Genomic DNA, 25990 nt, shown 5'->3' on the forward strand with positions numbered 1-25990 from the left:
TGGAGAGTGTAGTGGTTAATACAGGTTTCATATGAGTCATCGAGGGGCGGAGTTTGAACGTGCAGGTTATAAACACAGAAATGTGGGAGAAGCACAGTTAGTGAACCAGCTGGGAGGGAATGATAAGGACGTTTTGAAGGTAAGGGAGCAGATGGAAAGGTTTTTTCGCTTCAAAGACCAATTGAAAGTTTGTGCATGCAGAGGGATTGTTATATTCAGTTCAGCGTCGACACGTAGGCAGTTTGGTGTACCTTGCATATTCAGGATGAACACATGGGAAGGATTAGATTCATTGATATTTGATTAAATGGGGGAGGATTACTTAGACATTTATTAAGAAGGCAGTGGCGGCATACGGTCACAATTAGCGGGAAAACGTTGAAAGCGTGACTAAACAGGTGCTGAGAAATGTGTTTTACATAATTCAAATACATACTATTTTGGTACTGAAATGTTGTTCTCTAATTTTTAATTGTAGAAATACCCCTGACGAAGGGCCTTGGGCCCGAAATGCATTGGGATATCGTGATGAAATTTATGAAGACTACCGGCATATACTCCTAGCTACCGATTAAGGCTTCGGCATGTTTGTAGCGTATGAGGTTATAGTTATGCTAGTAAAATGCCTCGCACGTGTCGTTGGAGGAATCCTGCATAATGTGAACAATTTGGATGAACTTTTTGAATAAACTTTGGAACTAACTTGGTTTGAAATGTTGCATAATTGACATGCTTTCATTACCGCTGTGCGTCCAGGAATGGGGTAAGAGCTTGCCCCATTGTTCTTGATGGATATTCATATTTTCGTGGCTTCGGGCAGACCACGACTCTGGGCCAGCACGCGAATAAACACAAAATGGACAAAATAATGAAAAAATAGGTGTGCACTTCGTCATTTCCTTTGGATTATTCACTGTCTGCCTTTCGACGAGTAGCACCCACATGAACAAGGATATCAATGGAGAAACACGATTTAGACACTTGCGAGACTAAGGGAAGAACAGACTTTTTTTAAACGGATTCACGGACTATGATTTGAGACTGTTAAATCACACATTTCGATGTTATTTGAAGCAATGTTTTTGTATACATTTTATATACGTTTAGGAAAATGATCATGTTAGCTTGTGAATAATTAGTACACCAGCTCTGAACACGCTTTAGATGATACCTTTGAATCAACGTAATTCAATCAACAAGGTGGGCGGGGAATTCGACATAGGTGTTTAGGATTGTGGGTAGAATGTATGATGGGAGTTGTAGTGCAAGATTATGGGGACAACCACCAGTTTCATGTACATCACAGGACTAATTTCATTTTCACACTGTCTATGTGAACAGCGCGTTTGTATGCACGTATCAAAGAGGATGGTTATTTGGTAAAAGGTGGGGCCAAGGGATTGATTGGAGAGTGTAGTGGTTAATACAGGTTTCATATGAGTCATCGAGGGGCGGAGTTTGAACGTGCAGGTTATAAACACAGAAATGTGGGAGAAGCACAGTTAGTGAACCAGCTGGGAGGGAATGATAAGGACGTTTTGAAGGTAAGGGAGCAGATGGAAAGGTTTTTTCGCTTCAAAGACCAATTGAAAGTTTGTGCATGCAGAGGGATTGTTATATTCAGTTCAGCGTCGACACATAGGCAGTTTGGTGTACCTTGCATATTCAGGATGAACACATGGGAAGGATTAGATTCATTGATATTTGATTAAATGGGGGAGGATTACTTAGACATTTATTAAGAAGGCAGTGGCGGCATACGGTCACAATTAGCGGGAAAACGTTGAAAGCGTGACTAAACAGGTGCTGAGAAATGTGTTTTACATAATTCAAATACATACTATTTTGGTACTGAAATGTTGTTCTCTAATTTTTAATTCTAGAAATACCCCTGACGAAGGGCCTTGGGCCCGAAATGCATTGGGTTATCGTGATGAAATTTATGAAGACTACCGGCATATACTCCTAGCTACCGATTAAGGCTTCGGCATGTTTGTAGCGTATGAGGTTATAGTTATGCTAGTAAAATACCTCGCACGTGTCGTTGGAGGAATCCTGCATAATGTGAACAATTTGGATGAACTTTTTGAATAAACTTTGGAACTAACTTGGTTTGAAATGTTGCATAATTGACATGCTTTCATTACCGCTGTGCGTTCAGGAATGGGGTAAGAGCTTGCCCCATTGTTCTTGATGGATATTCATATTTTCGTGGCTTCGGGCAGACCACGACTCTGGGCCAGCACGCGAATAAACACAAAATGGACAAAATAATGAAAAAATAGGTGTGCACTTCGTCATTTCCTTTGGATTATTCACTGTCTGCCTTTCGACGAGTAGCACCCACATGAACAAGGATATCAATGGAGAAACACGATTTAGACACTTGCGAGACTAAGAGAAGAACAGACTTTTTTTAAACGGATTCACGGACTATGATTTGAGACTGTTAAATCACACATTTCGATGTTATTTGAAGCAATGTTTTTGTATACATTTTATATACGTTTAGGAAAATGATCATGTTAGCTTGTGAATAATTAGTACACCAGCTCTGAACACGCTTTAGATGATACCTTTGAATCAACGTAATTCAATCAACAGGGTGGGCGGGGAATTCGACATAGATGTTTAGGATTGTGGGTAGAATGTATGATGGGAGTTGTAGTGCAAGATTATGGGGACAAACACCAGTTTCATGTACATCACAGGACTAATTCCATTTTTACACTGTCTATGTGAACAGCGCGTTTAAATGCACGTATCAAAGAGGATGGTTATTTGGTAAAAGGTGGGGCCAAGGGATTGATTGGAGAGTGTAGTGGTTAATACAGGTTTCATATGAGTCATCGAGGGGCGGAGTTTGAACGTGCAGGTAATAAACACAGAAATGTGGGAGAAGCACAGTTAGTGAACCAGCTGGGAGGGAATGATAAGGACGTTTTGAAGGTAAGGGAGCAGATGGAAAGGTTTTTTCGCTTCAAAGACCAATTGAAAGTTTGTGCATGCAGAGGGATTGTTATATTCAGTTCAGCGTCGACACGTAGGCAGTTTGGTGTACCTTGCATATTCAGGATGAACACATGGGAAGGATTAGATTCATTGATATTTGGTTAAATGGGGGAGGATTACTTAGACATTTATTAAGAAGGCAGTGGCGGCATACGGTCACAGTTAGCGGGAAAACGTTGAAAGCGTGACTAAACAGGTGCTGAGAAATGTGTTTTACATAATTCAAATACATACTATTTTGGTACTGAAATGTTGTTCTCTAATTTTTAATTGTAGAAATACCCCTGACGAAGGGCCTTGGGCCCGAAATGCATTGGGTTATCGTGATGAAATTTATGAAGACTACCGGCATATACTCCTAGCTACCGATTAAGGCTTCGGCATGTTTGTAGCGTATGAGGTTATAGTTATGCTAGTAAAATGCCTTGCACGTGTCATTGGAGGAATCCTGCATAATGTGAACAATTTGGATGAACTTTTTGAATAAACTTTGGAACTAACTTGGTTTGAAATGTTGCATAATTGACATGCTTTCATTACCGCTGTGCGTCCAGGAATGGGGTAAGAGCTTGCCCCATTGTTCTTGTTGGATGAGTTAGGCTCAGTGTAAAATGTAAAATTGTATGAATTTGAATCAGGAGTTTTGGGAAGTTTTTCAGGGATATTCCAGCAGGAGATCTCAGTCTTTGTCTTGTAGGTTCCTTGCGAGGGCCTCTTCCCATTTAGCCCTTAAGGAGGTTAGAAGGATCATTAAATGCTCACGTATACCCAGCTATAGCCACTAAAGTAAGGCACGACCACGTCCCATTGTGTGCAGCACTTAGAGTAGTTCATGTGGGGTGGGTTTGGCTCCTTCAGTTGCCCACTGGAGGCTTTTATAGCGAGTAATACTGGTGTGAGTCATTAAGACAGTGTCTGGTAGGCCTTTCACATCCATGTAGTCCGCATGCAACAATGGGGTGCCCTCTGTGAAAAGTTCACCAATTGTTTATACCCTGCCCTACACCCAAAACTGTAGTCTATGAGTCATAAGAACTCCCAAGGCAGACCGTTCTGGGTATGGAGCCTTACTTAGTACAGGTATCTAACCAAAGAGACAGATTTGTTATGACAAGTTTCAAATTTAACCTGTTACACCATCTCCTGGCATCACCGAGTGGATGGGTTCAACCAGGTCTTCTGTCGCCCTGCGGTTGCGACGATAGATCCTGCAGGACACTCTACATTTTGTAATGTTTTGTAAATAATTTAGAAGGGCTAGAAAGCAGTTTATTGCACTGTTGTTGAAGTCCATGAACTTCTCCCAAGTACGTCCTGCACTCATGTATCTGCAGATACTCCTTAGTGTACACGTTTTATAGACTGTCTCTTGGTTTTTACGTGCTGCACTGCGAGCTAGGCTTCCTAGACCTGACTGATTGCTATACTGCCAAGACAGGGGTGCCTATTATCTGATTTTATTGTTGCTTGGTATACATTTTAACCATTTGTATGTTATGCTTAGGTGCCATATAATTATGATTTTATGTGATATGCCTTTTGCTCTTTTACGGTTTTTCTTTTGGAAACCGAATAAATGTTTTATAATGACGAGCAAACTCATATCTAACAAAAATTGAAACAACATAAATATTTACTTAAATATGCAACAAAAGGTAATATTCAAATGCACAAACAATTATAGAAATTAATTTTAAAACTCAAAACACAATAGTAAATAGTTAAAAATTAATAAAAATACATATACTTTTAAGTTAAATATGCTCAAAATATCATCAACAATTTTCAGCTTGAAGTAACATGTGAAACACACATGGGGGATGGGAGAAAGATTTTGTTTTCTAAATCCAGTATGGCAAACAGCTTAGAGGGGAGAATTACTATTCTAACTCTAGTCCAGCAAATACTTGTAAAGTGCATCCATGAGGGACAGGCCAGATATACTATTAAAAAGCCAGTTCAACAAACATTGGTGAAAGTGCATATTAAATTGGGGCAGGTGTCAGATTTACAATTTTATCTCAGGTCTAACATACTTTAGGAAAATATATATATTGAGGATGGGGGTTAAGTTTTATATTCATACAGCAGTCTGCCTCTTATTGGGGAAAATTTATACAATTTGGATACTAATATTTACTATACTAACTCCAGTCTAATACACATATAATAACGCTTGGTGAAAGTGCATACATTATGGGAGATGTGAGAAAGACACATTTATTATTCTGACTCCAGTCTAACAAACATTAGAAAAAGTGCTTGCAATGGATGGGTCAGATTTCCTATAACTAAATAATATAAGTACACATTAAAATGAATTTCTGAAATTTAAACATACAGAAAGAATTTCACATAAATATCTTAAAATAAAAAAGGCCCAGGAATTTCCAAAAGCATTATAAATGTCAATTTGAAAAAATTTAATTGCTAAAAAGTCAATTTTAAATAACTAGTATTGCAAAAATGACATATGAAATTCACAAACATTAAACAAAAATATTAATTTTAATAATGGATTAATACAACCCAAAAAGTTAATTTCAGTTTGTAAGTTTTACATATTCTACTTTAAATTAATTGTAATTCAATATATATATTTTTTAAAATAACATTTTCCTCTCCTTTCCCCACAATAGTCAAAAACCGTTGATAATAACTAAATAAACACTTTTCTAACACTAAACTACAATTACATATTTCGATAAGCTAAATTAATTGTCAGTTAACAATTGACATAATTTATATAATAATTAATTCATATAAAAAAAAATGTTTTTTTAACTAAAAGTCTACCCACCCAATCCCTCATTCAACCTACAATCGAGAAAAAAAGAAAAATAAATAATCGTAAAATGAAACAACATGCAAACAAATAACAATAGCGGATATTATAATTTAAATATTTTAAATAATTAACAATAATTAAAATGATCTTTCAAAATAACACTATATACCCAAGTCCAAGTACATATCACAACTCACCAAATTAACTAAATACATTTAAAAATATAAAAAACATGTTCATAAGTTATGCTTAAGTCAATATAGAGAACATCATTTTAAGCAATTAATATCAATTGAAAATGTTTTATATAAAACACTACTCTTCCAGCCCCTTCTAAACTCCATTAGCTGAAAAACTAAATTGCATAGGGTCTGGTTTAGATCTCGGCAGACATGTTACTGTGTCACAATGGTGACGGATATCCCGTCCACCAAAATATAAATCCTACTATATTCTATGTGATTTATATTTTGGCTGACAGGAAATGGGTCACTATCGTGACTGGGTAACCCTTTCACTGAGATCTAAATCAGGCCCTTAATAAAAAAGAATCATATTTTTATATAAACAAATAAAAAGCAATTAGAAAAGTAAATTTAACATATCATTTAATTAACATGTATTAATACATATTATAAAAATGTACCCACCGAGCCCCCAAGAAATCCAACCATCTGAAAAAAAGATAGATTACTACATTAAAAAAAAGATTAAAAATAAATGTCATAATAACATAAACAAATAGTACAATCAATCAACAAAAAGAAACACAATATTAAAGATAAAGATATTTGAAAATTAAATATTATTTTTAAAAAGTAAAAAATACTTTATTCTCAACCTTTCATAATCGGGTACATGATATTTTGTAGTTATATTATTTTTACCATAATATTAAGGTTACGTTGTATCTTTGAACAGATATTCAGGTCAAATACACCTTGAATGGCATGGCAGTCCCAGGCAGAGAAATCTACAGATGATCGTCAGCCATAATCTACAAGCCAAAGAAGGCTCTTCATTATGTTAAAACTTAAGGAAGATGATAGGCATCCCTACAGTCATGGGGAGTTGAAAATTTAGAGCTCTCCAGTTGTGGAATGCCAGACCTGAGTTATGATTTGTGCTTTGCATTGTTATATGCGGTTGTTGGCATTTCTAAAGGAGAAAAACAAACCTACAAGTGCTGAAAAATTAAGGCAGAACTGGATGAATTAACTATTCACGCCTGAGATTTGCATTTCATGAATATGTATTATTAATGTTCTAGTAAAATGATTTAAAAGTGAAATGATTCTAGATACTGTATTTTTTTGGGTCATTAAGATGACCGACAGGCCCAAAGTAACTTTCCAAAGAGCACACAATTTCATAAAATGTTAAAAAACAGTATTTCAGCATAATCTCTTGTTTCTGAAGTTTGTTACCTAGCATGTTACGCCCTCTCAAACAAGCCTCCAATTATTATTTTTTTAATTTAAATGAAACATGTTCATTTACATTTTTAATGGACTATGAGCAATATAATAGATATAAGCAAGAGTGTTGGAGGTGCAGATTGTATGAACATCACTGTTAAACATCATGAGCTGATCCTCCCCCATTCAGGGGCCAATCACATCTCATATTTATTACTCTGTCTCACCATCCACCAGGGGACTGTTCTTTTCAATGCAGTCATCACTTTATCGCACCACACCTTGCGGCAGACCGGTTTGGCAGTAATCTCTGGCCTCCACATCACTCAGTTCATATTATTTCATGGCAGCGTCTAAGATCACCGTATGGTTCTCTTCATTCTGTTCCAGGAGCATTTCTTCCGTCACCAACCACACAGTTGCATCTTTACTCCAAAGTTTCAGGGACTTCCCACTGGGTGTAGGCTATGTATCATCATTTTCTTCTTACTAATGCAAGGGAGACACGTCTATATTGGCATTTCCTTTTTTTAATTTAAGATGTATGCCCAGTGTACAGTGTGTGAGCCATATATGTGATTCACTAAAAAACCAAAGGTTACAGGGACTTTATAGTTAGGTTCAGATTTTACACGAACAAAACCATATAAAGTCAGCTGTTATAGTGAAAGTTATTTCAAGTAATTATAACTTGTGCCCTAATGTAACTACAACCTGCACCCTCGCCATGCACAGTTTTCTCGTCAATAATGTTACTGTAAATGTTTCAGAGTTAGTATCAATGATGTCATAGGAGATTTTACGAGTGATGTAATATCTGAGGTAATTAGCAGTGCATGGCAAGGGCACGGGTTATAGTTACCTTAGGACATAAGTTTTTGTTACTTGAAATAACCCTAACTATAACAGCTGAATTTATACGGGTTGGGGCACATAAAATCTGAACCTAACTATAACGTCCCTGTAGCCTTTGTTTTTTGTGTGAATTCCTAACATAAGTAAGATGCCGTTTGTGATGCACAGTAGGGGGTTAGAGGGATGGGCTAGTGTGGAATTGTGCTGCCCCCCCACTCAAGTTTGCTGCTTCTGCTCCCTCCTCCTTGCCATCCATTGTCCAAGTCCATGTCCCTGCTCCCTCATTCCAGCCCTGAGTGGCTGTTGTTCTTCCACTGCCCTTCCTACTTGCCCTGAACAGTTTGCTTGCTGCCCCATCCACCTTATCCCTACCTTCTGTTGTCCACGTTCATGCACCAGCCCAATCCCTCCTACCCGGCATGGTCTGATGTGCCGCCACTGCCCTACATTTTGCTCAATGTCACTGCCCACCTCTCCTGCCCTCTGTTGCCCAATTCTATGCCCCATCATTGTCCTCCTGCGTAGCCTCTGTGCTCAGCTTGCTGCCCCTACCCTCCTTCCCGCAGCCCTCTGATGTCTGTGTGCATCTCACTGCTCCCTCTTTTTTGTCCACCATGTTCCATGGACCTGCCACTGCTCTTCCTATGTACTCTGAGCATTCTGTTGAGCTGACACTGCCCCTCCAAACTACCTAGCATGGACAGATGGCTGTCGCCTGTCCGTACCACCTCCACCCTGCCTGTTCACGTTCCATGCCCCTATCACCTCCCTACTGTCCTCCATGGTCCGTTTTGCTGTCACTCCTGTCTGCCCTCCTAGCTCTGTTGTATTGCAACTGCTCCTCTTACCTGCCCTGCGTGGTCTGTTGTGAAGCCCCTTCCCCTGTCCTCTCTTCTCTGTGTCCAGCCCCTACCCCTCTTTTGTGTCCTCCATGGTCCTTTATGCATGACCCTGCCACCTCCCTCTTGCCTACCATAGCCGCTGTGCTGCCACTAACCCTCCTGCCTGCCATGCATGGTCTTCAGTGCGGCAACAGCCCCTCAATTATGCCCTGTGTGGCCAGCTTGCTAACTCCTTCTACCTTCCCTCTGTTGTCTGAGTGTAAACCATTATAGTCACTGTTGCGCTCCATAGTGTGTTGTGCTTCCAGTGCCCATCCTGCCTACCCTCCATGGTCAGCTTGCTGCACCTGCCCCCTCACCCCCTACCCTCTGCTTTCAATATGCTGGCCCCTATCTTTTCCCTCACGCCTTGTCAGGTCCGTTGTCATGCCCCTACCTCCCCCCTTGGCCCTTCATGCTCTGTTATGCTGCAACTGTCCCTCCTATTTGTCCGGTATGGTCAGGTTGCTGCCCTTGCCTCTTTCCCCTCTCTTTGTTGTCCTTGTGCAGGGCCCTGTCCCTTACCTATTTTTTCCATGGCCTATTGTGCTGCACTGCTGCCCCACTTGCCGTGCATTTTGTACTGTGCTTCTGCAACCCCTGATGCCTGCCCTCTAAGGCCAGTTTGGTGCCCATGCCCATCTTCCTGCTGCCTTCTGTTATCCAAGTAAATGTCCCACCCTCTTCCTCCTCCCCTACGTGATCCTATGCACTATATTTACCAGCATTTTGAACTTGGTAAGAGGGAGATTTTGAAATAAACCCGGGGAATTGATTTTCCCCATTGACTTACATGAAAAAGAGGAGATTTTAGACGAGAGACAGATAAAATAAAACCCTATTCGGCTTAAAAACATCGGGAGTCTCCTGCCTGAATTGGGTCTGTTGACATATACGGTTGTACTGCCCCTACCTCTTCCTTCTGGCCTCAATGGTCTTTTATATTGCCTCAACCTTTTTTTGCCTGGCCAGCTCCGCCCAGATGTACAATTTTTTATTGTTTTAATAACTCCAAAACTACTGAATGTATTTACACCAAATAACACAAAGCATGCTTTCTGGACCATAGCTACCTTTCTGCCAAATTTGGTACAGTTCCTTCTAGCGGTCCAGGCTGTACTTCTTTTGAAAATCCCCCCTTCCCTCCCTTTTCTCGGCCCCCACATGACAGATCATCCCGAACCTTTCCGTGCACAACTAGATTCAGGAGGACACTTTTTGGGGGGGAAATTTCGTGAAGATTCATCAATCAGCGCCAAAGTTATAAGCAAGTGAAAAAAACACTTTTCCAATGAAAACTAGGCAATAACTATAACTACCTACTGGCAACCACCAGTAGATAATATAACTCATAACTGCTCTATTTACTGTCTTAACCTCCTGTTCCCAATATTCAGCCACAACAGGGAACTCCAAATTTATTTTTAATGATAATCCACCATCTTGCACTCTTATTGCACAAGTTAGGTTTCTTTTGAAAATGTACATTCTGAATGACTGCTTCGGTGAAGTTTCTCATTTATGTCCTGTGAAACACAGAGCAATTCAAAATAATATTAAATTTTAGTAGCAAATGTACATGCATTGTTTCAAATTTTCTTCAAATCATTTTCCCTGTTGTTTTTGGGAAATAGATTTTTTCTTGTCAGGATGCACTGAGCTGAAACACAAAGTTGACATGATTTTTCAATAGGAAAAGTGAGTTTTTGTGGATGTTGAATCCCCTACTGTTTATTCATCTATACTACTATAATAAAGGGAGAACTTTCAGCCTTTGAGGCGGGTAAACTCGGGAACCACAGCGCCAATCCACACACCCGATACACCGTTGGACTCGTCAGGGTGTGCAGATGGTTATAGGCTATATAAATGTAAAAAAAAAGTTATTTAAAAAATTTACAGTAAAAAAAAAAGTAGTCCCTCCGAAGTAGCGCCGGCCGCGACGTGCTTGCTCACGTCAGGAGGTCGGGGAGGAGCGGCGTCCAGGAGCGCGACGAGGAGCGGCGGACATGGCGCGGGGGAGGAGCGGTGACATGAGGAGCAGCGGACAGGCCAGCGGCGGTGCAAGCAGTGGATAGGCTGGAGGAGCGGCCAGCGGCAGCTGAGGTAAGGGAGCGGCGGACATGGCACGGGGGAGGAGCGCTGACGTGAGGAGCAGCGGACAGGCCAGCGGCGGTGCGAGCAGTGGACAGGCAGGAGGAGCGGCGGCTGAGGTAAGGGGACCCATGTCGGGGCAGGCGGGGGACGGTCTGGGCGGGGGCCTGGGCTGCAGGAGAAAAGAGAATGATCCCGTGTTTTTATGGTGAAACAGCAATCATTAACACACCTCTAGGCCAAAAAGATTAGCTATGATGTAAGCTTTCCCAGCCAATGTACACTCTGTAGAACGGATTGGTCAGCTGTACACCTCTGCAAAGAAGAACAGACATGTTTAAAGCAGTATAACAGCAGCGGACAGGCGGGAGGAGCGGCGGCTGAGGTAAGGGGACCCATGTCGGGGCAGGCGGGGGTCAGGGCAGGCGGGGGTCGGGGCAGGAGGGGGACGGGCCGGGTGGGGGCCGGGCTGCTGGACAATGTCGGGGCGGGCGAGGGTTGGGGAAGCCTGTTGCTCCCGGACAACGTCGGGACGGGCTGCTAGTCTAAAATAAAAGTAAGAGCTGTCTGTTTTCATGTTTATAGAATTTCGAGAAAATGCAAAAAAATATGCCAACTAAGTCGCAGTTTGGTTCCATCAATTGAATTATTTGTATTCTGCAATTTCTTCAATAGTAAAAAAGTATTTTACTTACTAAACGCACTAAATATGTCAAAGGCTTGAATCTGATGCATATGATGAAATTCTCCTTGTATGGGCCATCATTGTTCTTTACCAGTTCAGTCAGGCCCAGGGGCACTTCCGAGCGACCCTCACACAGCCTGCTGCGCGGGCAATGGCACCTGCTCCGTTTCTTACATGTGGCCAAGCTAACAATAAAAATTCCTGGCACATTTTCTGTGCCCTGTCTCCTGTGTCTATCCACTCAAAATTTCAGGACAGATAAATCCCTCAGGGAAATATTACCATACGAATGAGGAAATGGTCTTTTTAAAGTGAAGTAGCTAATTGTTTAGTAAGGAATATGCATTGGGTCATCTTCTGAAAATCCAATGTGCACTCCATGCTTTGTCAACAATATTGAGTGCCCTTTGTGAAGGGCTCAGAATATGGAAAAGAGTCCCAGAATCCACTTTTGGAATTATTTTATGGAACTAGTTGATACTTTTGATATATTTATTCCTTAACAAATATATATCTAGAAAAATGATATGTCCTTCCAGTTCCACTATACAGTTGTTGGATTGAGATCAAACAAAAGTGGCTGCTCTGTTTGCACATCAGATCAATGATCTTACACATACGTCAGAAAAGAGGTGGGAACATGAGTGATGGGCATTTCATATTGTTTTATAGATTAAAAATAATGAAAGCACGCCTGGCAATGAAGCATTGATTGCTGGCTTAATTAGGGCAGTGCACAGAGGTTGGGTGGAGCCTTGTGATTAAACTCTTTGATGTCAACTTTGAGGCACCCATGTAATCCATGATATAAAAAATATTTTAAAGGTGTGGAGATGGCAGAGAGAGAGGGAATGATATGAGACTTAAAATTATCTAGCACGGGCTCCTCCAACAGCATTATTCAGCATATTTTTTTTAAACCAGATAGGTACTCTCTACCGCAAATCCCTGCCCATACAAACCATTGGCAAATCTTATTGAATGGTTTCATGTGCTTAAAAATGTGCACATATGATTTTCTAGTAATACAAAAGGAAGTGCAATCAGAGAAGAGAGACCTAAAAAGCATTTAGTTCTTGGACTAGGGGGCCTATTCTGAGTGTGGCGGTATTCCTGTGGGACCGCCGCGGCGGTGGTCCCAAAATGACCTCCAATCCGGTGGCATCACGGTCACTGTATTCTGGAATCTCCGCAGTGATGGAGGGGTTAGGGCAGTGGTTCAACGGCGGTGGCATGCTCAAGCTCATAGAAAGAGCCTGGAGACATGCCATAGTCGTGCGGGACCAGTAGAATGTTGGGTGCACTAAGTACCATGCACCATGTCATGCCTGGCAGCAGTGACAACTAAGGGGAGCACAACATGCGCCCCGAGGCACAGTGGGAAATCTGCAGATTTGTTCTTAAAGCCTGTCTGAGGCCCCTTCACTGCTCTTCTGCCTACCTTTTAATGGCAGAGTCCCCGCCATAAAAAGGTAGGCAGAAATACAACTCCTAATCAGAATGACGGTCCAGACATTGGCACCGCCGCTATTGAGGCCCCCTTTTGAGGAGGCCACAGGATCCAAAATACTGGCGGTGGCTGCAGTTTTGCGACTATCTCACCTCCCTGATTGTAATTGGGCAGTAGGACCACCAGGATGGGGGTGGTCGGACCGCAAGCAGACGGCACAGTGGTCCGGTTTTGCGACCGCCGGTGTCGTCATGAGGCACTAAGTTATATGCCAAAATAACTCCTTTGCTTGTGTCCTCAGTCCGGTGTAACATTCTATAGTTGAAGAAAGTTTATTAATCATAATAAAAGGTAACAATGCAAAGTATAATAAGATAATCATGAGGGGGAGATATGGGAGGGAAGGGATGGAGGGGGGAAGCATAAAGGAAGATCAGTATACAATAGGAGGATGAAGAATAGACAATAAACGCAGTTTATGTATAAAAAAAAATAAAAAAAAGTAATAAGAAGGGTATAATCATTAAAAATAAACAGCAAATGCAAATAAGGTTATGCAGATAAGTATGGTAACATAGATAGTGGAATGAAAAGGGGGAATCAAGGGGGTTTGGAAACCTCCTGTTGGGCAGGTCGAGGACGAAAAGAACGAGTTGTACAATTATCTAAATACATCGTAACAGGAAGCCACAAATCTGCACGTTTAGCTGCCATCTGGGCAGGGAATACAAAAGCAGTATCAAGCCTATGATTGTGACAAACATTATACCACCATGCTTGAAAAGTAATAGTTGAGGGAGACTTCCAAATGAACAGTAGAATCAATAACATCCCAACAAGGTGAAAGGCTTCCCAAGAAGACATGGGTGGGGGAAAAAGGAATATAGGTGTGAAATATAACATTAATTTGTGCCCAAACCTGTAACCAAAAAGCATGTACATTTTTGCAAAGAAATAACATATGAAATAGGTTAGCATTAGGTAAAGCACAAGACCAACAGGAATCTGGAGTGGCAGGAAATCGCGTATGAAGAGTAGTAGGTGTGTGAAGTAATCTGTTGTAAATGAAGAATATAGACTGCGTCAAGAACGCCGCTCTAGAAGTTTTACGAATTTTTGTCCAAATCTTGTCCCATAAAGATATTGGCCATGATGTAGAAAAATTATTCTCCCATTGTTCCTCCACCTTGGATTTGGGTCTAGGGAGTGTGTGCGTATGAAGGTGCTTGTATATATCAGAACCTTTAGGAGTAGCCCGTAGAATAGAGTGAAGATGAAGGGCAGGGTTAGGTGGAGTAGGGGAAGAGGATGCCTGCAAGAGCTTCATATAGACCTCCATAACTGTTGTTTTGAGAAGAGGATACTTGGAAGCAAATGAAGAAGGTAAATCAAAAGTGGAACTAAGGGCAGAAAAAGGTAGAAAAACGGAATGAGAGAAAAGCTGCGATACCCAGAGTAATCCCTTGGACCTCCAAGATTTCCAGTAAAAGGGTTTACCTCGAATTAGAAGAGATTTATTGTGCCAAATGGGGGAGGAGAGAAAATCAGCAACTGTCGTAGGGGAGGGGGATTAGAAGATAGGAGGAGTTTAACCGTGTATCTATGAATGAGAGTAGGAATCAAGGAGGGCTTACGAGAAAAAGAGAGATATTCAGCAAAGGAGAAAGGGGAAAGAAAAAGACGCTCAATCTTGGTCCATAAAGGGCCAGGGGAATCAGGGTCCTGTAGCCAAAAGGAAGCTTGACGTAACAGAAAGGCCTTATGATACGTTAGAAAATCTGGAAAATTAACTCCACCTTCAGAAGCTGGGCGTATAAGTCTAGCAAGGGACATTCTTGATTTTTTGTTGTGCCATAAAAAGGAGGATAAAATTGAATTAATTTTCTTTAAAAACTTTGCCGGAACAGAGACCGGGATATTGGAGAGTGTGTACAAAACAATGGGGGATAACATCATCTTAATAGTGTCCAAGCGACCCCACCAGGACAAATAAAGGGGGTGCCACCTGGTTGAAAGGTCGGATAATTTCTGAGTGCACTTAGAGAGGCATAGAGAAATAGTGTCAGGAATGGAAGGAGTAATGTACAGACCCAAATATTTAATGTAGGAAGGGCTCCAAGTAAAATTGGAGGCACTGAAGTCAGGCTTAAAAGTGAATTTTGTTAGGGGAAGGATCTCGCATTTATCATTATTAAGTTTGTAACCAGAAATTGAGGAATATTGCCGAACGTCCTCCAGGAAGGCAGGAATAGAAACTAATGAGTTTGAGATGAAGAGTAAAATATCGTCTGCGTAAGCGGCAAGTTTGATGGAGGTTTCCGCGGTCTGAAAACCGTGGATGTCAGGGTTTTGGCGTAGCCTGGACAAGAAAGGTTCTAAGGCAAGGTTAAAAAGAAGAGGGGAGAGAGGGCAGCCCTGGCGAACTCCTCTGCCTAGATCGAAGTAGGGGGAGATCTGACCATTAGCATAAACTGCAGCTCTTGGGTGGGAATAGAGTAGTGAAATTAGAGAGATAAAGTTAGGGCCAAATCTGAACCATCTAAGAGTGTGAAAGAGGTAAGGCCATTCAACCCTATCAAACGCCTTCTCGGCATCTAGGGCAATTGCTGCGAGGGAATGTTGGAGGTGGGAGGATTTTGATAAAATATTAAATAAAAGCCTGGTATTATCAGTGATGTAATGACCTTTAACAAAGCCGGACTGCTCCTCACCTAAGAGGTCAGGGAGTAAATGATCTAATCTTATTGCCAAAGATTTAGCAAAAATGTTATAGTCAATATTGACGAGAGATATGGGTCTGTAGTTTTTACAATGTTGCACATTTTTTCCGGGTTTAAGTATTAAAACAGATGTGTGCATCTGAAAAAGTCCCTGAGGAGGCACCTGACTGAACAAAGGAGTGAAGAAGGGAATATAGCTCTGGAAGGAGTATTTTGGAAAAATGAAAGTAAAATTCAACGGTGAAACCGTCTGGGCCAGGAGCTTTGTTGAGTTTAAGACGTTGGAGTGCAGTGAGCAGCTCTTTCTGTGAAATATCAGTTTCTAAAGGGGAAAGGTCAAGAGGGAAATGCGTTGGTTTCTGAATAGTTGAGAAGAAATGTGTAACATTCTAATCTGGAAGCTTGGCCATTACTTAGAAATAGTTTAAATGGATACCTCATGTGGAATTGAATGCATAGCGAAAGTAGTATCATGTTTTCCATTACATAAAAAAAGCTCTGTCAATCTATTAAAATCCAAACCTGGAAATGAAATGACTGTCTGAGCACCAGGTAAGTTAACACAATTCCTGTCAGAGAAAACATATTCCACCCAGTTCCTTACTTTGAGCTGGTAGTTGCAGGTGGCATACACTGGGTCTCATTTTGGAGAATGGCACTTACTTTTCCTCATCAGACTTTGACCCAGAGGAAAAGGGAGAAAAACACAAAAGGAGGAAAGGTGGAGGAACAGGAACATGGAAAATCTGTGACAAAAGCGGAAAGCAGGGATAATAAAGAACCGCCAGGAGTGAGATGCAGGGGCTAGGAGCCTCTGGTGGAGTAAGAAAGCAGCATGAGGTGGAATCAAGACTGGGCAGTCTTGGTACTCAGCAACCCCAACATTGATCAGACTCAGCGAGGATTGTGAGGAAAACCTGGGGCACCAGTACGTGTTACTGGTATGCAAATTAGGTACTGATTTCACCAATGGAGAAGCCAAATCTGTCTAGAGGAAAGTTCACGCCAAATGATATAATCATTACACGATTGCTGCCATTGCTAGTGGCTGGTAATTGATGGTAATTAAGGTTAACCTTACACACACACTGATAACGTTGTAGAGGGCTACAAAAGGACCCACTTCATAAGTTGAACAAATACTATGTGTAAACAACCAACCAAATGGCTAAAGACTGCAGCTACATTTCGCATATTTCTGCGACAACGCAGAAACATAAAGCACCGTACTTTGCAGAAGAAAATGGAGCAAATGTCATCTGGCAGAAGTATGTTAGGCAAGGAAGCTGAACAGGTGTAGGACACCTTAGCTGGGGCAAAATATATATATTTGACGTGTGCAGGGAGCAGGTCTAAACTTTAAATGGATTCGAACCAAAAAAAATTGTTATTAGTAGTAAGAACAAGAACCAAGCAGGGAGCAGGTCTAACCTTTAATTGGATTCCCACCATTAAAATACTAGTAGTGGTAAAATGTAGTCAGGGTTCGAGTACTTAAAATCAACAAACACCACTGGAATTACAATTGAGATAGTGGAGCAAAAGACAAAATAACTCTTACAGAAACAGAAGAACATGGTAGTAACCAAGGCCAAGCACTAGAAATGGACACAAGATTTCTAGCACTCTTTACATAAGGGACACTGGAAAATCTGTTCACCAGGAAAAAAAAGGTTAAGCAATGGCAGAGATAAACAACACAGACGGGAAGGTACCAGGGACTGCAAATACTGTGAGTTATCATAAAAATGTAAACGTGTATGTTATTAAAATATAAACGCTGACCACCATTAGGATAAGGTATTACTGTCCATGAGGTGTCAGGGAGCTGCCCAACCCTGGAATGAGAAAGGCATTCCCACAAAAAAACGCAAGAGGCGACAAAAGAATGACACACCAACAGCTGGACTGGGGAACTAAAAGCAGCTCGAGTAAAAAAAAAAAAAATACCCAAAGCTACCCTGCTCCCTTCTTTTCCCCGCGTGATCTCTCTCCTTCTCTCTCTCTCTGTACCCTTTCCCCCCCTCCCTAACTCTCCTTTCTCTTTCTTTTGAAGCCTCCCTCTGTCTGTTGCAAATAACCACGGGGAGATTGAAAAAAAGACAAAGGCACTAGGAGCCGCCCTGGGATTTCAAAACCAGCCTCCAAGGCAGGGCTGGTATTTGGCCTGGGTAGCTGGGCAGAGGCCAAGGGTGCCAATGTTCAGAGCTGTCTAAGTTAAGGTTATGCCATGCAAACAGCAGTAGCCATCTCAATTGGCTCTAGGGATACACTTTAAACTGCTTTTCATTATTGTTAACACCACCAAGACACGGAGGCAGATTTACAAGAAAGTGACGCATCTGTAGAGATGCGTCACTTTCCCTGACCCACCCTGAGAAACCCTTGCGCCTCCATGGATGCGCCTTATTTACAATACTGCTCATCATGGCGCAAGGATTGACAGATGCGTAGGAACTTCTGATGCATCTGCTGGGGCAAAAGCATTGCATTTCTGGAGTCGTGTTGCAAGCACGACGCAAGTCCAGCAATGCATGTGGAAGCCTATCTTCATTGTGCTGCGTCAGTCCTTACGCTGAAGCAGGTGTAAGGTTTCAACGCAGTGGTGTCCTAAAAGTTGTGCAGTGAAATCACTTTTATGAGGCTTTCGTGCGTGGGAATGCCCACCCTGCATACGTTACACCTGACGCAGGTATAATGTTACGCAGGGCTTTACAACGTGACGCATCCCCCTAGATGTGTCACATTGTAAATGGGTCGCATTTTTACAACACAGCTGCATCACTAAAAGTGACGCAACAGCGAACCAAAAATGACGCAAGGGGACTGTAAATCTGCACCTGATTATTTAACACTCCATCAGCCCCCTCCTTGCCATCACATGTCTCTCTCACCCACCGCTTCCAAACACCAACATGGCTCTCCCTTCACCCAAAATAGACAATTTGGCACCAGAGTGACTGAGCCAACCTATTAGTGAATGGGGGCTTGGGCGGGTGGTGCAAAGAAGATGTGCTAAAGGAGCAGTCACTGCTCTTATGTAATCAGCCAAAGACTGACCTGGGCAAACACATCGGGCCCTTTACTGCCTCATTTTATTCACTAGTAGCGAAGCAAATGTCTTTCCACCCATGGCACTATCTGGGTAAGGACGGGCCCTCGGGGAAATGTCCGGTGGAATAAAGGTCCTCTCTGGCCCTGTTCAACATTCAAAAGAGCAATACCTATATGAGAAGAAATAAGGTGAACACAGGGAAGAGACCGAGGGCCATATTATCAATTACCATATTACCATATTATCGCTGCTTTTATCGGCAGGGAACTGCCGCTAAAGCGGCGATAATGGGCTTGATAATATGCCCATGTGAATTTCCCTAGAAGCCCTCGTTAACACCAGAACCTGGGCTTCTATGGGAATTCACAAGGGCATATTATCAAGCCCATTATCGCCGCTTTAGCCACAGTTTCCTGCCGATAAAAGCGGCGATAATGTATCACCCTTTCTTGATAATATGGCCCGAGTGCCTACAGAGAATCAGGAAAGGCACCATTTTGCAATGTTGCTAGGCAATACGGCGTTGTTGGAAGCCTGCCTTTATCCTGCTTCTGCCTTTTTTGATCTGGAAGTAGGAAAGAAAAACAAAACACCTAATCAGTCGTCATCAACAATTTGGATTGTATAAACTGGTGGAGGAAGTGTGACGCCTCAAGAATGACTCTCTGCACTTGGCCCAGTGCCTGGATTTTCCATGCACCATTGCCTGCCTCCTCCACCCAAGGCATAATATGAGCGTACACAGTCTTTACTCTCCAGGTGTTTACGCGGATACATCCTACCATCTGCCTGCAGGCTGCAAAATGCGTCTTGTGGCCCAGGGCCACGGGACACCAGGAAGAACACAGCAAGCCCCAGGTCCCTGCAAGTGCTGTTAGAGCCTGCAACTCTATATGTATTGTTGCTTTTGTTAACTAGCACTTATATAGCACACAATATCACACTGTAAGGGCAAAAGTTTCCATAATTCTGTACAGCTGTGCTACACTCACACTGTCTTTCTTTGTCCTGAAATTGTCCTTTATTTAGCAAAGTTTGCAGGTCCCTGATGCTGATTGATCCTTCAAGCAGACAAACTGGTGCTCTCCAGTGGTACCCAAGGTTTTCTCTGAGATTAGGGTACCATCTATTGTCTCACCACCCTATTGACAGAAGGGGTTGGCTTACGTTGATCCCATTTGCTGAGGCCCTGGTTTGTGGGTGAATTTCAGTATTTTGTAATGCAGTAGTTGTACTAAGTAATGCTGCATTCAAGCCTCTCTTTTTCATTTAACCCCAGTGTACAGGGACAAATGAGGCCTTTGTGTGTTTCTTTTAATGAATGTAGATGTCTGCGAGCATCATTTTGATACTTCTTGCAGTAATGACCATGAGCACCGAAACTAGGCCTTGGTGGAGTCCGCTGAGTTTCACGTGACCAAAATATCCGCCAACCACCGCATGACAGAGTTTTTTCCTTGTGTACGGCTTATCAACGTTAAGTTGGAGCATGCGATTGAGAATTTGCATCCAGTCATGTGATTTATGGGGGCTAGAATGCCTCGTGGTGAGACTTCTCAGTGCTGCCGGTCATAGCAGGTCACATCTGATCACATTGAGAAAGCTGCCGCTCGAGTAGAAAATATACTCGAGCATCAGAAACAAGCAGCACCTACTGGCATGCGGCGTGGTGCCATTTGTGCTGATTTTACTGTGCGGACCAAGCTCCCTGTGCTAAAAATCAGCGCAAGCAGCACAATGTGCCAAATTCCTCCTGCTAGTGGAACTCGGAACTTTGCAGAATCTCACATATTATTTATGTAACTCTGCAGAATTCCACAGGGTTAAACTCTACGAGTTCTGCCCACTCCTAATAATAATGTTCAGACTTTCAAATATGTACTGTGTGTTTGCACTTCCCTAGGGGATTACATAAACTACAAATGAAATATTGCTTACTTGGCGATACAAATTAATCTATGCCCAGGTGTAGTAGAAGCACTGGATGAATACTGGACCGTGTGTTAGCATGTGTACTCTTAGGGCCAGATGTAGGAAGCCATTCAGCATTTCTTAACGGGCAGAATTACTATTTCAGCCCGTTAAGACATGTTAAATGGCCTTTTCCTAGGTACAAAGGCCAAATGGCGGTCGTAATTTGCAGTTTCTACCCAGTGGAAATTGCAAATTGCAACTGCGATTTAGGTAATCGCAAATAGAGATTACGTATTTGTGATTCCCAAAGCACATGTACAAAGCATTTCCTAAATGCGCATTAGGCATTTAGGAAATGCAGTTATTATTGACTCAAAGTCGATGGCAACCATGTGCAAATAAAAAAAAATCATTTTTTGTAATCTGACATGAAGTGCACATATGCCCTTAATGCATTTACGCACTCACATGTGCACTAGGAAATTGGGAGTCCCTCCATGGGGGCCTTAACCAGAGAGGCACCCTTGGCTTCGTATTTTTTAAATCGCAATTTAGGAAATGCAAACCAGTTCCTATTTTGCCCCTAGGCGGGATTGCAATGGCATTTCCTATTCGTGATTCCCTATTAGCGATTCCTATTCCGGGTTTACTCAGTAAGAATCACTAATAGGGAATTGCAAATTTTGTACATATCATTCATTATGCATTTCCTAAATAGCGATTTCTACAAAGTCGCTACTTAGAAAATGCAAAATTTGAATTTTATACATCTGGCCCATGATCAATAAAGATCAGGTAGTGTGAATATTATAGCACAGGGTCCTTAAAAACTTGAGAAAAAAGTTGCCCAAGCCGGTTTGCTTTTCATTTTAAGCTGGATTATTTTAGTCTGGTTATCAAATAAAAATTTCCAGATACACCATCTGGCCACAGGATACCATAGGGCAATCTCACTCTTACCACATACAGCCAGGCAAAGGACTTCAGAGAGGAAATGTACTACAAGAAGAGGATAATACAATGTCTGGCTCCTCTGGTCTTACTGGTCCCATTACGCACCAGCTTCTTCTTTGTCCAGAAATAAGAACATTCTTGGAGATTCAGAACTGCTACAAGTTTGATGGGCATTGTAAAAAAATTGGGTTATTAGTTGAGGGGGTAAGTACCCATCTCAAATAATAATTTCATTATTTAGCATGGTAAACCACTAAAGTCAGTAAATAAACCTGAGCTCAAACCCCTGGTAGCTATGACACAGAGTAGACAGGCTTAACTTAGAGGCAATGTGTTAAGTATTTATGCAGTACTAAACCTGTGATAAAGTCGAAATGCAATAACATTCCTAGGCCAAAATACATAAAAAATGTGTAAAAAAAGTTTAATAAAGGACACCAAAATTATTAAAATCCAAAAAGGGAAACAGGAGTTAAGAATTTGTAAAGTTTTAAGCAGAACTTGTGCTAGGAACAAAAGGTGCCAATAATAGGTTGCAGTAGAAAAGAATCTACATGCAATGTAACGCTGAATGCAATGGAGCGGGGATTGGAAACACTAACCATGTTCATCCTTGTCAAAATTGTTACTTTCTTACTTTAGTCCTTTAAATCCAAATCTACCACAGGGGTACTCCTCTAAAGCCCACAAGGACTTCAAGGGAAGCACTTTGACTCACAGGGTGGCAGGCATAGGTCGAGATCAGTTGAAAAGCCTCTTGTAGCTTGTTGTGCTCCTGAAGCTTTAACAGGAGGCCACCTTATGACTCTTGGAGTCTACTTCTTTGTCCTAGGTATGAGAGAGAGTGAGCAGGTCCAGTCCTCCAGGGATCTTTTCAGGTTGTAGATAGTAGGTACAGTCCTCATAAGATCTTCATTAGTGCCAGGAGAGTTTTGGCCTTGTGTATAAAGTCTCAAAGCAGTTGCTGTGTTTGCTTAATCACTGGTTTGCAACCCAGGGTTTATGTTACACTGTGTTCAAAGAATTGATTGATTGCAGACAGAGATAATCTTTTAATAAGAATTGAAAATCCGGATCCTTTATTATTATTGTGACAATATTCTGTTTACAAATTCTACCAATCAGGCAAGGAATGCAGAGATGGAGGTCTGTGAGAGATAGGAGAATAGTAAATCCCAAATTGCTGATTTGTTTTACGGGTTACTGTCTACCTTTCACTTAAAGGGAGATGGCCCAGAAAACGGAATAAAATGGAAATAGTGCAAAGGAAAACAGTGGCCCTATGCACTCCTATGTCTTCCACCCATCTTACCAGCCGAAATCCACAAGATGGAAGTGATGAAGCAAAGCTTCGCATATTTTGCGACCTTGCCGAAGTCATGAACCTCGTCTATGTGTAACAAGGTAATAAGTGTACGTCTTACTAACGTTTATATTAAGTTTGAATAAGGAATAAGAAGCTTGCCTATGTGTATTCCTAATGATTTTAATCCGTGTCCGTAAAATATGGCCGCCGCTTGTATTTAGTTACTGCGCATGCGTCAGCCACACTCACGTGTCCTGACGGGTCTGCAGAAGTGGAGGGAAATTTATGCGCATGCGTAATTCATAGCTTTGCCTACAACGTGGTACTGCTCGTGCCACTGCTCTTGTGTATGTATATATGTAGCTAACATTTAGACTGCATAAGTATATTTCTTAGTGATAAGTTGAAAGTACAAAACCCTGTGATGTGTTTTCATAACGTTATTTCTATGTATTAATTTGTTCTCGGTTACTTTTCATGTACCGCGGGGAATGGGGGTCTATCTGTACCGAGAGCCATCTTGGAGGTCCCTTCTGCGCATGATCGCCTTTCCAGGGACCTGACAACTTTGGCTGATGGAACTTAGCCAGCTGGCAGTGATGGGCAAGATGCTCCTGAGAACTGACCTGAAAACCCAGGAAAGCGGAGCCAGTTGTCCTAGCTCGGCAACAATGTAAATTGTCACTCGTATTTCTGCACAGTTTCTCATGGGAACCCCAATCTCGCTAGGCGGTACCCAAATATGTAAATGTAGTATCCAAATAGACTGTTATGATTGGTGTGTTACCCAAATCCTACCTTAGGACCAATCGAAATTGGGGATTCTGACACTTTGCAACATTTGGGGGGTGGTACACTGACCCAAAAGAGTATATCTACCCTGGGTTCACCTAGGGAATTTGTCCGACTTGTCTGGTTTAGCTGACCTGTCACTGACCCATCATACTCAATAGGTGACTGAAGATACAGAGCGCTACGGAGCACTCTGTCCGAAATTGACCATAGACTAAGGTTCTACTGAACCTTAAAGTGCTGGCGAAGCACTTTGCTGGGAGTTCGCTGACTCAATCGGGGTCTTGATCGATAGCTGCAGAGAGGGTGGAGCGCAGGCGTTGCTTCCAAACTGCGGGTGCGGTCCTGTCCTGAGCGGTCCTGTCCTGAGGGTTTGCTGTCCTGTCCTGAGGTCCTGTCCTGATTCCTAATCTGAGGGTATCCTGTCCTGTCCGGGTGTCCATTCTGCACCTGCTGTCCTTTGAGGGGTATCCTTCCTTGAGGGTTTCCTGTCCTTAACTGACCCGTGGCCAGGGTTTGGTTTCCACACCAGTCTAGGTAAATACTGGCTCTAAGTTCTTTAAAACTTGCACCTTTCTATATTTCTGTCTTTTTGCTTAAATAAAAAGACATCTTGCACATGTTGATTTTCCATGTTTTTGCCGCAAACTATTTGAAACGTAAAGTCATTTGCATAATTTTTCTTGATATGTTCCCATGTTACCCTACCTTTTAGAAATCATATTTTGCATTGCAGTTTGTCATTTTCTGATATGGTCTAGAACGGCCTTACTTAGATTTTCTAAAGAATTCTTGCCTTGAATGCATAGCATATTTCCTTTGCATCTCATTATTGCATTTAATGATTACCCTGACTTTATTTCTCTATAGTTATATACTTTTCATTATCTTGGTCATTGATTGCCTTATTCTTGTAAGTCTGATGCTTGATGATAACGAACTTTAGATAAACATTTTAAAACTTCCAGTTGTCCGTGGTCATTTACAACAGTATTGAATGTCATTTTGAAATTGTATTTGCTGCCTTTCCTTTTACAGCTAGGCCCCTGATCCATTGAAGTCATAGGTACCCGTGTCGGTGGATGGTAAGTCGGGTACACTAAGTAATAACAGTAGGGAACACACACAATTGGTAGCAGCCCGTGAAGTCGCCTGGTCAATGAATAGTGTGAATTGAAAGTATATGGGCCCTGAAGCCGGAAACGGCGAAATCATTGGCTGGGTGACCTCGCGCGCTCTATCAGTTTTCTGGTAGATCAGAGGATGGTTAGGGACTAGCTAAAGGTTAGGTAGAACTAGTTAGACTAGTTAAGTCGGGAGCTGCTAGTACATTAATGCTGCTATAAGAGCGGCTGTTCCGAGGGGACTGATCACTCTCTTGTGAATACGCTGCTGAAATTCATGAATTGTTGTATTGTTATTATTCTTGTTCTTATATTGTTATATGTATTAATCCATGCATTTGTAAACCGTATTGTTTCTTGTTGTCCGAACTCCCCGGGGAATTGAAAGGGCAAGTGGTGAATAGAATCCATTGTCCTGAGGTCACAGGCTTAAGGAAAGTTAGGTGCAGGTTAGGATAACCGGGAAGCACTAACTAGGGTTTTTTCTGAATACGTGTGTGAATAAATGTCAGTAACGAGGTTCATTGGCAAAATTCCCATAGTGGCGTAACCTAGTGAGGGTCACATCGGAAGAGTAGCAGGTTCCTCGGAGCTTGGGTGAAAGCAGAGGGGTCCGCTGGGAAACCTTAGACTCGGATATATCCCGGAAAGAAGTGGATGAGTTTAGGGGAATAACAGGTGCACCGATGCTAGAGTGAAGGGTAGGCGGAAGAGATCTACCCGCAGCACGTGAAAAGTAAATGGAAGTAGTTTACTTGCAGTAAACCAAAGCTATCCTGTCTAGACACTTGAGCACTGTGGCGAATGTGTATTTGTTGTAAAATAACCAAGCACTGAGCACTTTAGAAAGAAAGAAAGTTTCCGTTACCTTGTGAAGGGAGGGAGTCAGCCGCGAAGCGTCTCTGACGTCACTCCGTGCCGCGCTGGGATTGGTAGAAGCAG

The 25990-nt window shown here is 42.0% G+C and overlaps 1 long non-coding RNA gene across 1 annotated transcript in view; it reads left to right on the top strand.

Moving 5' to 3' along the window:
* Positions 1-3512, top strand: part of LOC144772477 (uncharacterized) — a 98056-nt gene extending 94544 nt beyond the window's left edge. Inside the window, exon 2 of the long non-coding RNA XR_013599762.1 lies at positions 479-3512. This is a non-coding gene — a long non-coding RNA (uncharacterized LOC144772477). The remainder of the gene's footprint in view (positions 1-478) is intronic.
* The last annotated feature ends 22478 nt before the right edge of the window (positions 3513-25990 follow it).

Source organism: Lissotriton helveticus, chromosome 1_1 (genome assembly GCF_964261635.1).
Source record: "Lissotriton helveticus chromosome 1_1, aLisHel1.1, whole genome shotgun sequence".
NCBI lineage: Eukaryota > Metazoa > Chordata > Amphibia > Caudata > Salamandridae > Lissotriton > Lissotriton helveticus.